The sequence below is a fragment of the Salvelinus fontinalis genome, chromosome 33, assembly GCF_029448725.1.
Source record: "Salvelinus fontinalis isolate EN_2023a chromosome 33, ASM2944872v1, whole genome shotgun sequence".
Classification (NCBI taxonomy): domain Eukaryota; kingdom Metazoa; phylum Chordata; class Actinopteri; order Salmoniformes; family Salmonidae; genus Salvelinus; species Salvelinus fontinalis.
The window spans coordinates 8,577,241-8,589,358 of NC_074697.1; the positions used below are offsets into that span (position 1 = coordinate 8,577,241).

Sequence of the window (12,118 nt, forward strand, 5' to 3'; positions counted from 1 at the left end):
TGGCAGAGTGAAGAGGCCCGTCTCCCCCGTGGCAGAGTGAAGAGGCCCGTCTCCACCGTGGCAGAGTGAAGAAGCCCGTCTCCACCGTGGCAGAGTGAAGAAGCCCGTCTCCCCCGTGGCAGAGTGAAGAGGCCCGTCTCCCCCGTGGCAGAGTGAAGAGGCCCGTCTCCCCCGTGGCAGAGTGAAGAAGCCCGTCTCCCCCGTGGCAGAGTGAAGAAGCCCGTCTCCCCCGTGGCAGAGTGAAGAAGCCCGTCTCCCCCGTGGCAGAGTGAAGAAGCCCGTCTCCCCCGTGGCAGAGTGAAGAAGCCCGTCTCCCCCGTGGCAGAGTGAAGAAGCCCGTCTCCCCCGTGGCAGAGTGAGGAAGCCCGTCTCCCCCGTGGCAGAGTGAAGAGGCCCGTCTCCCCCGTGGCAGAGTGAAGAGGCCCGTCTCCCCCGTGGCAGAGTGAAGAAGCCCGTCTCCCCCGTGGCAGAGTGAAGAAGCCCGTCTCCCCCGTGGCAGAGTGAAGAAGCCCGTCTCCCCCGTGGCAGAGTGAAGAAGCCCGTCTCCCCCGTGGCAGAGTGAAGAGGTACTAAATGGACCAGAGGCGTTTATTTGTGGTTCAGAAAGACACTGTCCTCTGTGGTTCTTAAAGACACTGTCCTCTGTGGTTCAGAAAGACACTGTCCTCTGTGGTTCTTAAAGACACTGTCCTCTGTGGTTCAAACAGACACTGTCCTCTGTGGTTCAAACAGACACTGTCCTCTGTGGTTCAAACAGACACTGTCCTCTGTGGTTCAAACAGACACTGTCCTCTGTGGTTCAAACAGACACTGTCCTCTGTGGTTCAAACAGACACTGTCCTCTGTGGTTCAAACAGACACTGTCCTCTGTGGTTCGGAGTTGGGTTGCCGCTGTGGCCAGTCTGGATGACTGTAGAATGTGTTATTTCTCGTTGGTCAGTGGAGGTCACACAACTTTTAACCCTTTGTGTCCACCCTGTTCTGAAGGGGACATGAGAATAAAGCACAGATCACCCTCCACTCCGGCCCTGCCACACCCTGACAGACTGATACCAGGATCTGAGTAGAGAAGCATCTAAAACCCAGTGATTTACATCAACAGTAAGATCTTCTATTCTCTTCCTCTCTGTTGTCTATCAATGCTTTCTTTGAACTTGGAGGCCTTTCCTTTCAACCTCCCCTTCCTCCTCTTCAATGGGACAGGAGGCCCTCACCTGTTCCATTGATGTTTCACGCCCTCAGGGGTCCCCTTGCAATGGGACAGCTTCCTCTTTTTTTGGGGAGAGATCTTTCATATGCAAAGCTGCATTCTTTTAGATGAAAGCAGTCTTCCTCCAAAACCACACCACACCACCTCTCATTAATATTTCATGCTTTTGTTCTGAATATATTAGAAATCTGTCACCCTGAGTTGATGATGCTGTTTTCCATACAGATACACAGATGATATGATGATAGAGGCCTGTGTTTAAATGTGTGTTTCTGATCACTACTCTGCTGTTTAGGCCGGCCTGTAACACCACTGAATATCTCCTTAACAACACAATACACTATAATATATTTTAGAATAATATATACCATTTAGCAGACAATTTTATCCAAAGCGACGTACAGTCATTGGTGAATACATTTTACGCTCCAGTCCATTGGATACACTCATTCTATCATTGATACCCATAGACTGATCATTTATCCTGCCAGACTGACTGGCTGTGCTGAGCTTTCATTCAGACCATCATTTAGACTTGAGCTCTCCTTAAGGAACTAATGTATGCCTGGCTCTGGAGATCAATAACTTTTGATTGGTTGAGAGAAGTTTGCTCCCCCCACACCACTTTCATCTGTTAATTAGATGATGATGTGAAAATTAATTTGAAAACAATTTGTAGATTGTTTTGCAACATGTGGTTATTGGCAGAATCTCCCAATCCAAGTCTCATCATAAGCCCTTGTTACATTGTTGTGTGCATAAGCAAGTATTACCATTATCAGGCGCAATATAGAATAGATAAAACATTTTAAATATGAAAATATTATATATAACATTTTATTATGTTTTATCCAGCCAACTTGACACAACTGTGGGAAGCATTGGAGTCAACATGGGCCAGTATCCCTGTGGAACGCTTTCGACACCTTGTAGAGTCCATGCCCTGACGAATTGAGGCTGTTCTGAGGGCAAAAGGCAGGTGGGGGGGGGGCGGGGGGGGGCGTGCGACTCACTATTAGGAAAGTGTTACTAATGTTTCGTATACTCAGTATATATTACAGTGCTGCCATAGTGATCTGGTTCTGTAAAGCAGAAATAAGCCAGCTAGCTATAGGCTCTCAGATATTATACCATCTTTTCCCATGAATAAATCATTACTACAGACACAAACTCAGATGCATATAGTGTAATGATTTTCTTCTTCTTCTGATGAGGAATATGAAGGATCAGACCAAAATGCAGCGTGGGACGTGTCCATGCTAAATTTATTAAATTGAACACTGAAAATACAAAAATAACAAAGGTGAAACAACGAAAAAACGAACAGTTCTATCAGGTGATACAACACAAAACAGGAAACAACTACCCACAAACACAGGTGGGAACAGGCTACCTAAGTATGGTTCTCAATCAGAGACAACGATTGACAGCTGCCTCTGATTGGGAACCATACCAGGCCAAACACAGAAATACAAACCATAGAACAAAACATAGAATGCCCACCCCAACTCACGCCCTGACCAAACCAAAATAGAGACATAAAAAAGGAACTAAAGTCAGAACGTGACATATAGTGTTATACCTAGTCATCTGGTCATCTCTTCCGTGCCCTCGCTCCACCTAAGAGCTCTAAAGCACTCAATGTGTGTGTCCTTGTGTCTGTCCAGGGCATGTGGGCAGCATCACAGACATTGTAGTTAATGATATTGGCTAAGCAAAGCTCTGAGGAAATACTCTCCCCTGAATGAACAGATTTCAAAATACAAAAGGTACACTGTTCTGCTATGGATTCAGATATGGTCATTTCTCAGATTTCCCCCCCTTAGTTGTTATAGTGATTTCTGCAGCTGAGATTAAATAAAACATTCTGAAATATTGGGTTCTTTCATCCCACACAATTTCCATTTCCCTTTTCTCCCCCAGGAACTGGGAACTTAAAGCTAACTTTGTTCTCCTAAGACATTTCTCTTCCCAAGACTAAAGTTATTACAGCTTTCTGCATGTCTCACAAATGCCCCTTTTTTTCGTCCTGTTGTCATAACGGTTTAAGCAGATCATGTGATTGACTTTCTTATTTACAAAGCAGGGAAAGAAAATAATCTCATGAAATTTTTTTTTAGTCATACCAAGTAATACGTAGTTAAACGGCATGCTCTACATCACATTGCCATCTATTTGTTTAGTCTATTTACTGTTGGCACGATGCTGTCATCTTTCTAAGAGGATTCCCCATCTTTACTCACCTGCTATAGATAACCTTGGCTAGGCCAGTTTTCATCTGGTTCTGTCTGGATCTGAACTGTTCATTTGTTCATCTGGACAATCAGATGTTGTTGTGCTCTATCTCATCCTGTCTGGCGAACACAGCAGGTTGACTGACTGGGTTTAGACCATAGCACAGCCTCTGAGGCCCATAAGAACCACTCTGGGGGAACCGGAACATCAGCCGTTGTCAAACAAAACAAGGGCAAATTCACCAGAAGCAGACCCACCTTTGTCTCGCGGTGTCACGATCGTGTGGAGGATTGACGGACCAAAATGCAGCAGTTGGAAAATAAGCCATCTTCTTTTATTAAACACCACGAAGATGAACACGACACAAAACTCTATACAAACTAACAAAACAACAAAACGACCGTGAAGCTACAAACGTTGTGCACATACATACAGGCTACAAACGTTCTACATAGACAATTACCCACAACCAATGAGAGCCTATGGCTACCCTAAATAAGGCTCCCAATCAGAGACAACCGAAATCAGCTGTCTCTAATTGGGAACTCATTCAGGTAACCATAGACTCTCCTAGACAACTAAACATACATAGACAACACTAGAAACATGTACTCCACACAAACCCATATACTATACACAACCCCTTTACTATAAACAACACCCAAAACCAACAAAACATAAACATTCCCCATGTCACACCCTGACCTAACTAAAATAAAGAAAACAAAGAATACTAAGGCCAGGGCGTGACATAACCCCCCCCTTGAGGCGCGAATTCCGGGCGCACCATACACAGTCTAGGGGAGGGTCTGGGTGGGCTTCCCTCTACGGTGGCGGCTCCGGCTCTGGTCGTGGTCCCCACTTCACCACAGTCCCTAACCACCTCCTTAGCTTCTTCAAAATGACCCCTCTCCACATTAACCCCATTGCATTAAGGGGCAGTTCTGGACTAAGGGGCAGCTCCGGACTAAGGGGCAGTACCAGGGTAAGGGGCAGTACCAGGGTCAGGGGCAGTACCAGGGTCAGGGGCAGTACCAGGGTAAGGGGCAGCACCAGGGTAAGGGGCAGCACCAGGATAAGGGGCAGCACCAGGATAAGGGGCAGCTCCGGACTGAAGAATGGCAGCTCCGGACTGAGGGACTGCAGCTCCGGACTGAGGGATGGCCCATGGCTGGCTGACGGATCTGGCTGCTCATGGCTAGCTGACGGATCTGGCTGCTCATGGCTAGCTGACGGATCTGGCTGCTCATGGCTAGCTGACGGATCTGGCTGCTCATGGCTAGCTGACGGATCTGGCTGCTCATGGCTAGCTGACGGATCTGGCTGCTCATGGCTAGCTGACGGATCTGGCTGCTCATGGCTAGCTGACGGATCTGGCTGCTCATGGCTAGCTGACGGATCTGGCTGCTCATGGCTAGCTGACGGATCTGGCTGCTCATGGCTAGCTGACGGATCTGGCTGCTCATGGCTGGCTGACTGATCTGGCTGCTCCTGTCTGGTTGGCGGCTTTGGCAGATCCTGTCTGGTTGGCGGCTCTGGCAGATCCTGTCTGGTTGGCGGCTCTGGCAGATCCTGTCTGGTTGGCGGCTCTGGCAGATCCTGTCTGACGGACGGCTCTAGCGGCTCCTGTCTGGCTGGCGGCTCTAGCGGCTCCTGTCTGGCGGACGGCTCAGTAGGCTCATGGCAGACGGGCGGCTTTGCAGGCTCATGGCAGACGGATGGCTCAGATGGCGCTGGGGAGACGGATGGCTCAGATGGCGCTGGGGAGACGGATGGCTCAGATGGCGCTGGGGAGACGGATGGCTCAGATGGCGCTGGGGAGACGGGCAGTTCAGTCATCGCTGTGCATACGGCAGACTCCTGCCGGCTGAGGCGCACTGTAGGCCTGGTGCGTGGTGCCGGGACTGGTGGCACCGGGCTGGGGACACGCATCTCAGGGTTAGTGCGGGGAGAAGGAACAGGGCATACTGGACCCTGGGAGCGCACATTAGGCCTAGTGCGTGGTGCCGGAACTGGTGGTACCGGGCTGGGGACACGCATCTTAGGGCTAATGCGGGGAGCAGGAACAGGGCATACTGGACCCTGGGGACGCACATTAGGCCTAGTGCGTGGGGCCGGAACTGGTGGTACCGGACTGGGGACACGCATCTCAGGGCTAATGCGGGGAGCAGCAACAGGGCACACTGGACTCTCAAGGCGTACTATAGGCCTTGTGCGTGGTACCGGTACTGGTGGTACCGGGCTGAGGACCCGCACATCAGGGCGAGTACGGGGAGAAGGAACAGTGCGTACAGGACTCTGGAAACACACAGAGGGCTTGGTGCGTGGTGTAGGCACTGGTGGTAATGTGCTGGAGACACGCACCACAGGGCTAGTACGTGGAGGAACAACAGGGCTCTGGAGACACCCAGGAAGCTTGATGCGTGGTGTAGGCACTGGTGGTAATGGGCTGGAAACACGCACCTCAAAGCTAGTGCGGGGAGCAGGAACAGTGCGTAAAGGGCTCTGGAGACGCACCTTAGACCTAGTGCTTGGTGCCGGAACTAGTGGTACAGGGCTGGGGACATGCATCTCAGGATGAGTGCAAAAAGTAGGAACAGGACACACCGGGTTGTGAAGGTGTACTGGAGACCTGGTGTGTATAGCCGGCATCAAATCTTCCGGAACTTTAACACGAGTTTCAGGCTGAGTACGAGGAACTGACACAGGTGGCATCGGACAGCTAATACGCTCCTCAGGAAGAATGCATTGCATACTCTGCCAAACCAACAGCTCTCTCTCTTCACTCTCCTCCAATTTCGTCAACAACTCTTCGAATGTCTCATAATCTCCCCTTCGTTCACTCTCCTCCAATCTGTCCAATAACTCCTCGATACACTCAGACTCACCCCTCAACTTCGCCGACTGCTCCAAGTGCCCCCCTCCAAAAATTTTTTTGTGCTGTCTCTTGGGCTTCCTCCCGTGTCGCCGTGCTGCCTCTATCTCTGCCTTGGGGCAGTGATATTCCCCTGGCTGTGACCAGGGTCCTCTCCCGTCTAGAATTTCCTCCCAACTCCAGAAATCCTTTGTAGGTAGGTCCTGTTGCCGCCTTCCATGCCGCTTGGTCCTATGGTGGGTAATTCTGTCACGATCGTGTGGAGGATTGACGGACCAAAATGCAGCAGTTGGAAAATAAGCCATCTTCTTTTATTAAACACCACGAAGATGAACATGACACAAAACTCTATACAAACTAACAAAACAACAAAACGACCGTGAAGCTACAAACGTTGTGCACATACATACAGGCTACAAACGTTCTACATAGACAATTACCCACAACCAATGAGAGCCTATGGCTACCCTAAATAAGGCTCCCAATCAGAGACAACCGAAATCAGCTGTCTCTAATTGGGAACTCATTCAGGTAACCATAGACTCTCCTAGACAACTAAACATACATAGACAACACTAGAAACATGTACTCCACACAAACCCATATACTATACACAACCCCTTTACTATAAACAACACCCAAAACCAACAAAACATAAACATTCCCCATGTCACACCCTGACCTAACTAAAATAAAGAAAACAAAGAATACTAAGGCCAGGGCGTGACACGCGGTGTCTGGGAATCGTCATGGGAGACAGGATAAAGGTGACCACTCCAAGCAACCTTGGAGTCACTGGCCATTGGCGGTTGGCTAATTCCTGGGTGCAGACAGACCAGAGCAGAGAGGAGAGGAGAGAAGTGGGGGAAGCAGCCATACAGAAGGATTGGAACAAACAGTCTGGTTAAGAGCCTCTCTCTCTCTGTCGTCTCTGTCACGTCTGTTCCTCTGTCTGGCTGTTCCAGAGGCTGTGCTATCTGAGCTGTCCATTCCCCCACAGAGCAGAGTGGTGTTTGAGCAGCTCTTTATGTCCCTGGTTGATTTATCGCTGTGAGGTGAGATAAGGCTGCCTGTCTCCCTGCCTGTCTGCTAATCCTTGCAGATGAATCATGGCCCTCCACTTTCTGTCTGTCTGTCTGTCTGTCTGTCTGTCTGTCTGTCTGTCTGTCTGTCTGTCTGTCTGTCTGTCTGTCTGTCTGTCTGTCTGTCTGTCTGTCTGTCTGTCTGTCTGTCTGTCTGTCTGTCACTCTAGTGGAGGTTACACCGGGGCTGGAGGACCTTTGACTCCGATTGGACTCTAAGATTTGCAGTCAGCACAAGGTGGCTCACAGGCAGGCATATGTGTCTCTACTGTCTCTCTAGTATGTTGAGACATAGGAAGAAAACATATCTAAGAACAGCAGTAGTGTAACGTAGTGTCATATTCTATTCACAAGTATTTCATTATCATCTTTCCTGTTAGTCCTGCTCCCAAAGTGGGTGAGTGACTGTTCAGTGTTGAGTAGGGGCTATGCATTGGTTGTCCAAATCCAACAGGTTTGATGTCAAGTCAGAGGAGTGCTGGATTGCAGCTCGTTCAGCACTAAGTTAAACAGACACTCTGTGAGGGGATTCTCTCTGCAAATGTTTGAAGACTAGTTTGTGGACCCAAGTGAGACGAACGAGACCCTTGGGGAAATCTCAGGTTCGACATGAGTGAATGCAAGTGTTCTCTGTGCGTGTGCTTGTACGTGTGCATGCCTCCTTCTCCACGGCCAGGGTCCAGGGTACAGATCCTCCCTGAGAGTGCCTCTATTCATCAGACAGCTTCAGCATCACTCTGGCATGCTGACAGCACAGGCCTGTAATTGGCTGACAAACATTACCCAGCCTGGCCTGGGGTTAGGAGCACTAATGTTAGTAACATACCCAGCTTGGCCTGGGGTTAGGAGCACTAATGTTAGTAACATACCCAGCTTGGTCTGGTGTTAGGAGCACTAATGTTAGTAACATACCCAGCCTGGCCTGGGGTTAGGAGCACTAATGTTAGTAACATACCCAGCCTGGCCTGGGGTTAGGAGCACTAATGTTAGTAACATACCTGGTCTGGGGTTAGGAGCACTAATGTTAGTAACATACCCAGCCTGGCCTGGGGTTAGGAGCACTAATGTTAGTAACATACCTGGTCTGGGGTTAGGAGCACTAATGTTAGTAACATACCCAGCTTGGTCTGGGGTTAGGAGCACTAATGTTAGTAATATACCCAGCTTGGCCTGGGGTTAGGAGCACTAATGTTAGTAACATACCCAGCTTGGCCTGGGGTTAGGAGCACTAATGTTAGTAACATACCCAGCTTGGCCTGGGGTTAGGAGCACTAATGTTAGTAACATACCTGGTCTGGGGTTAGGAGCACTAATGTTAGTAACATACCCAGCCTGGCCTGGGGTTAGGAGCACTAATGTTAGTGACATACCCAGCTTGGCCTGGGGTTAGGAGCACTAATGTTAGTAACATACCCAGCTTGGCCTGGGGTTAGGAGCACTAATGTTAGTAACATACCCAGCTTGGCCTGGGGTTAGGAGCACTAATGTTAGTAACATACCCAGCTTGGCCTGGGGTTAGGAGCACTAATGTTAGTAACATACCTGGTCTGGGGTTAGGAGCACTAATGTTAGTAACATACCCAGCTTGGCCTGGGGTTAGGAGCACTAATGTTAGTAACATACCCAGCCTGGCCTGTGGTTAGGAGCACTAATGTTAGTAACATACCCAGCTTGGTCTGGGGTTAGGAGCACTAATGTTAGTAACATACCCAGCTTGGCCTGGGGTTAGGAGCACTAATGTTAGTAACATACCCAGCCTGGTCTAGGGTTAGGAGCACTAATGTTAGTAACATACCCAGCCTGGCCTGGGGTTAGGAGCACTAATGTTAGTAACATACCCAGCTTGGCCTGGGGTTAGGAGCACTAATGTTAGTAACATACCCAGCCTGGCCTGTGGTTAGGAGCACTAATGTTAGTAACATACCCAGCTTGGTCTGGGGTTAGGAGCACTAATGTTAGTAACATACCCAGCTTGGTCTGGTGTTAGGAGCACTAATGTTAGTAACATACCCAGCCTGGCCTGGGGTTAGGAGCACTAATGTTAGTAACATACCCAGCTTGGCCTGGGGTTTGGAGCACTAATGTTAGTAACATACCCAGCCTGGCCTGTGGTTAGGAGCACTAATGTTAGTAACATACCCAGCTTGGTCTGGGGTTAGGAGCACTAATGTTAGTAACATACCCAGCTTGGTCTAGGGTTAGGAGCACTAATGTTAGTAACATACCCAGCCTGGCCTGGGGTTAGGAGCACTAATATTAGTAACATACCCAGCTTGGTCTGGGGTTAGGAGCACTAATGTTAGTAACATACCCAGCTTGGTCTAGGGTTAGGAGCACTAATGTTAGTAACATACCCAGCTTGGTCTGGGGTTAGGAGCACTAATGTTAGTAACATACCCAGCTTGGTCTGGGGTTAGGAGCACTAATGTTAGTAACATACCCAGCCTGGTCTGGGGATAGGAGCACTAATGTTAGTAACATACCCAGCTTGGTCTGGGGTTAGGAGCACTAATGTTAGTAACATACCCAGCTTGGCCTGGGGTTAGGAGCACTAATGTTAGTAACATACCCAGCCTGGCCTGGGGTTAGGAGCACTATTGTTAGTAACATACCCAGCTTGGCCTGGGGTTAGGAGCACTAATGTTAGTAACATACCCAGCTTGGCCTGGGGTTAGGAGCACTAATGTTAGTAACATACCTGGTCTGGGGTTAGGAGCACTAATGTTAGTAACATACCCAGCCTGTCCTGGGGTTAGGAGCACTAATGTTAGTAACATACCTGGTCTGGGGTTAGGAGCACTAATGTTAGTAACATACCCAGCTTGGTCTGGGGTTAGGAGCACTAATGTTAGTAATATACCCAGCTTGGCCTGGGGTTAGGAGCACTAATGTTAGTAACATACCCAGCTTGGCCTGGGGTTAGGAGCACTAATGTTAGTAACATACCCAGCTTGGCCTGGGGTTAGGAGCACTAATGTTAGTAACATACCTGGTCTGGGGTTAGGAGCACTAATGTTAGTAACATACCCAGCCTGGCCTGGGGTTAGGAGCACTAATGTTAGTGACATACCCAGCTTGGCCTGGGGTTAGGAGCACTAATGTTAGTGACATACCCAGCTTGGCCTGGGGTTAGGAGCACTAATGTTAGTAACATACCCAGCTTGGCCTGGGGTTAGGAGCACTAATGTTAGTAACATACCCAGCTTGGCCTGGGGTTAGGAGCACTAATGTTAGTAACATACCTGGTCTGGGGTTAGGAGCACTAATGTTAGTAACATACCCAGCTTGGCCTGGGGTTAGGAGCACTAATGTTAGTAACATACCCAGCTTGGCCTGGGGTTAGGAGCACTAATGTTAGTAACATACCCAGCCTGGTCTAGGGTTAGGAGCACTAATGTTAGTAACATACCCAGCCTGGCCTGGGGTTAGGAGCACTAATGTTAGTAACATACCCAGCTTGGCCTGGGGTTAGGAGCACTAATGTTAGTAACATACCCAGCCTGGCCTGTGGTTAGGAGCACTAATGTTAGTAACATACCCAGCTTGGTCTGGGGTTAGGAGCACTAATGTTAGTAACATACCCAGCTTGGTCTGGTGTTAGGAGCACTAATGTTAGTAACATACCCAGCCTGGCCTGGGGTTAGGAGCACTAATGTTAGTAACATACCCAGCTTGGCCTGGGGTTAGGAGCACTAATGTTAGTAACATACCCAGCTTGGCCTGGGGTTAGGAGCACTAATGTTAGTAACATACCTGGTCTGGGGTTAGGAGCACTAATGTTAGTAACATACCCAGCCTGTCCTGGGGTTAGGAGCACTAATGTTAGTAACATACCTGGTCTGGGGTTAGGAGCACTAATGTTAGTAACATACCCAGCTTGGTCTGGGGTTAGGAGCACTAATGTTAGTAATATACCCAGCTTGGCCTGGGGTTAGGAGCACTAATGTTAGTAACATACCCAGCTTGGCCTGGGGTTAGGAGCACTAATGTTAGTAACATACCTGGTCTGGTCTAGGGTTAGGAGCACTAATTTTAGTAACATACCCAGCTTGGTCTGGGGTTAGGAGCACTAATGTTAGTAACATACCCAGCTTGGCCTGGGGTTAGGAGCACTAATGTTAGTAACATACCCAGCTTGGCCTGGGGTTAGGAGCACTAATGTTAGTAACATACCCCGCTTGGTCTGGGGTTAGGAGCACTAATTTTAGTAACATACCCAGCCTGGCCTGGGGTTAGGAGCACTAATTTTAGTAACATACCCAGCTTGGCCTGGGGTTAGGAGCACTAATGTTAGTAACATACACAGCTTGGCCTGGGGTTAGGAGCACTAATGTTAGTAACATACCCAGCCTGGTCTGGGGTTAGGAGCACTAATGTTAGTAACATACCCAGCCTGGTCTGGGGTTAGGAGCACTAATTTTAGTAACATACCCAGCTTGGCCTGGGGTTAGGAGCACTAATGTTAGTAACATACCCAGCCTGGCCTGGGGTTAGGAGCACTAATGTTAGTAACATACCCAGCCTGGTCTAGGGTTAGGAGCACTAATGTTAGTAACATACCCAGCTTGGCCTGGGGTTAGGAGCACTAATGTTAGTAACATACCTGGTCTGGGGTTAGGAGCACTAATGTTAGTAACATACCCAGCCTGGTCTGGGGTTAGGAGCACTAATGTTAGTAACATACCCAGCTTGGTCTGGGGTTAGGAGCACTAATTT

The 12,118-nt window shown here is 49.0% G+C and overlaps 1 protein-coding gene across 6 annotated transcripts in view; it reads left to right on the forward strand.

The window, feature by feature from the left end:
• LOC129832536 (roundabout homolog 1-like) overlaps window positions 1–12,118 on the forward strand; it is a 448,098-nt gene that overhangs the window by 152,452 nt on the left and 283,528 nt on the right. The window lies entirely within an intron of this gene.